Source organism: Adiantum capillus-veneris, chromosome 21 (genome assembly GCF_014529385.1).
Source record: "Adiantum capillus-veneris isolate H3 chromosome 21, ASM1452938v2, whole genome shotgun sequence".
Lineage (NCBI taxonomy): Eukaryota > Viridiplantae > Streptophyta > Polypodiopsida > Polypodiales > Pteridaceae > Adiantum > Adiantum capillus-veneris.
Window position 1 is genome coordinate 37,254,922 of NC_140951.1, and position 3,807 is coordinate 37,258,728.

The window sequence follows — 3,807 nt, forward strand, 5'->3', positions numbered from 1 at the left end:
GTTAAAATACACTGTACCCCGGTTTTTTTTACATTGCCCAAGACATAAGCCGATCATTGTCCTATCACCACAAGAACGTACGTAGGCTGAGGATCAAAAGACATAAGCCGATCACGATCCGATCACCACCAGAACGTACATAGGTTGAGAATTCAACACGATAATAGGCTAACCAAATGGACCCAAGCCCTATTTGTGATCACCCTTGCTGCCACAAGGACCTCCACTACTTCCCACACAAGTGAAGGGCCTGCAAGGGCGGGAAGCACAAGGTCTAGTTTTCAATTGTCCTCTCCAGGGAAGGTGGGAGTAGCAATGCCTCTACCAGTAGGAGATGCTCGTATATGCTCCCACAGACGACCACGCATGGAAAATCTCGTCGCCCGTACTGGTAGGACCTGCTTCTACATCCTCCCTACCACAGTGCCACCCTGAGTCTCTTGCTCTGTAACCTCGCAAGCTTATACGACACATTGAGAAATGTATAAGGAATTACTACCTTTTTTTTTGGAATCAAGCTATCTAAGAAAATCATCTTTTCAAAATTACCTTGTACAAATGGTGGGAAGGGAGGTTAGGCACATTTGTGAGGAGTTGCAAACGGTCTCAGGCAGAGGTCGTAACAAAGCATGTGAAGTGCCATGGCTACCATTAAGCCCTTTTTCAGGTCGGTCCAACCACAGTAACACCATGCTTAAGGTCCACGCGTGTAGTATATATTAATCACTTTTTTTCTTGGTGTTCTACACTTGGAGATAATTAGTGCGTATTTTTTGAACGCTTTTAAGCACTTGCTAAGTGAGCAATTATAAACGCTTCTTCTCTTGGAGTTTATAAGCCCCCTTTTGGTGGGCTCCTTCTTAGTGGTCCTTACTTTTGGCAGTGTTTGCTTCTATCCAAGGCTCTTGGGTTTTGAGATGCTCTCCTCTAACCATGGTTAATGCTCTCCTCCCAACACAACCATAGATATTTGCTCGAGTTTTGCTTTGCTCGTATAATTTTGCTCGGGCTATGGTAAGACTCTATATTATATAGTGTGTTCGTTTTTGGCCCGTAGAAGGCCAGAGTGGGGTGGGTGGAATTTTGGTGCAAATCGTGGACCGTAGATGCGAGTTGAATGGATGGAGGACACATGGGCTTTATGCTTGAAAGTGAGGTTCTTCATTAATCTAGATCTTTTCTTGTTGTGGCGTGAAGGCGGGTGATTCTGTAGCTTAGATGTGGAAGCTGCGCATGCCAATGCGGCGCATTGAAGGGGCAATCGGGTCAGTGTACAGGAGGCTGAGGAGGGCACCACTTGTTTTTAACAGCATAGCGATGGGTCTTTTCCAACTTTTCAATGCATCTCATGCTTCAAACACTACACCGCAAGGGGCGCCTGTTGGAACGGCCACTCTCTCTAAGTGTAGAACTCCAACCTACTGAGTCTCCTCTCAAGCATTCTCTTTGAGATCAAGTTTACTATTTTTCGTCAGTTTATGGTTCTGCTGCATTGTTTTACTGCCTTATTAGGTGACTTGATTTTTCTCCGCGAGAGTAGAAAGCCTCTATTTGCGGTAGGAAGTGGTGGCTTGCTAGTTATGCGTAGGTCCAAATCTTCTGCTCAATTGTAGAGAGAAGGTCCGTGTGAGAAATGCCCAACCACATGTGGGGTAGATCAGGGCATGATGCTTTTGGAATTTGTGAAGGAGGTAATGAAAGAATGATTTTCTGTGTGCAATCTCCACAGTCCAATTGAAAAGTTTCAAGGCTAGGCTTTGTAATACATTGAATGCAGTAGCGTATTGGTGATGATATGTAGGCTTTTTTACTATCTTAAATGTGTGGTAATGGTTTAGGATTTTGGACTGTCTTAAATGTGCTGTAATGGTTTTTTTGCGTGCAATCTCCACTGTCCGACTTGAGAGTTTCAAGGCTAGGAATTTGTAATGCATTGAATGCAGTAGCATATTGGTGATGATAAGTAGTCTTCTGGATTGTCTTGAATGTGTTGTACTAGTGATAGCATTTGGAATTTAGAGAATCCTATGAATAGTTAAGTTTTATTGTATCATGCGACTTTTGAATTATGTATAACTCCTCTATATGAGTGTCAAAACTCATTGCTTTTTTTTGTGTAAACCTGCTATGCAAACATGATAGATTTTTGTGTGCCTAAAGTTTATGGTGATGGCTTCTAAACTGCGTGCCGGGTGAGCTATTGTGAAGGGTGAGCTGGCTGGATGTTATTGTGTTTATTCTTTATGATATATGCTATGCTCACTACTCGATTTGAATGCTCATTCACAATATTTACAGTTCTTCATGCTTACTCTTTAGTCTATTTACAAGCTCTTTGTGATGGATATTTTGTCACGGTTGTAAGTGTGCTTCTCTAACATTGTGAGTCACGGCAAGGTTTCCTTTGCTTCCAGCCCTCAATCCCCTGTGCTTGTTGCCTTGCCCTCGATGCTATGTCGGGTGCCTCTTGATGTGCCTGTCCTTTACACATGTGCAAGGATGCAAAAATACCTTCGCTCATATTGGTGATCTCAATGATCTACCTATGGTTGATCTTAGGTGCTGGCTCTACTCTACTTCTAGTTGGGCCTTACAAAAGGGTTTCATCCTGAACAGTTTGGATGATGTGTTGTTGGGGTCAAAATCTGTAGTACGGCCCGAACTAGCAGAGAAACCAGAAGAGTAGGTGCTGGATCTACTCTACTATCAGTTGGGCCTTACAGAAGGATTTCAATCTAAACACTTTGGATGATGTGTTGTTGGGGTCAAATCTGTAGTACGGCCCAAACGAGCAGAGAAACTATAAGTGTATAAGCTACTAAAAGATGAGCTTATCTCTTCATAGCTCATGAGAACAATCAGTTGTCCCCATGCGTCTTGCTTGTATTGCATTGCATAAAGCTGCATTTTGTCAAGATGCTTTTGAATTGAGTCAAGAGGGGTGCATTTTTTCAAGCTACTTTTGAACCGAGTATATGCCAAGCAAGCCCTCGATGTTAGTTTTCAAAGTATCTCCACGTCAATTTTGAAAGTCCTGGTGTATATGTGTCCATGTGATTTAGCTCAACTTGTAAGTGCTAGATCGACCATCTCAATAAGTGTGCCATTTTATTCACGAGTTTTTTGAATTTCACTAAACCAAGCATGAGTCATATGTGTGTGTGGGTGATGTGAGAGGCCCCATGGTTGTGGCAAGAGTAAAATTTTGAAATGGTGAGCATCATAAGGAAAGATGAAAGGAGCTTCCATTGCCATCCTATGCTACACTGCATGACAAGATGTTTTGCTTTCATTGTTCTATGTTAGCTGTCTGTGTCTGTTGCATGCTTACATTTTTCCTTGGTTTGTGTGTTGTGCCTATGCTATGTGAAGTGTGTGGCTTGTCGTGTGTGCTCTTCCCTGATTGTGTGTGTTGTAGTGTGGGTGTGTTTGTCTACTTGATTTCTTATTTCTTTACTGGTTGTTTTGGTTCTTTTCCCTCTGTTTGCCATATTACATGACCACGATATCTAAATTTGAGCATTTATGTCATGCCCGAGATACATTGGCTTCTTTCTTGGAGAGCTATATGTTAAGGGTTTTTAAAGAGGTTAGAGAACCAACGCTATTGTGACACTATTGAATGTCTGGCTTCTATGCTCTGTAGTAGTAACTGCTCTACAATGATGATAGACCACCCATTTGGCCAAGTTTTATGCTTTTGATTCAGCATGAGCTCAATCTTTGGGGGATGAGAGGTGTTAGTTGTGAAAATATTGGGTTGCAAGAAGAGGGGGGGGAGAGAGAGAGAGGGGGGAGAGAGAGAGA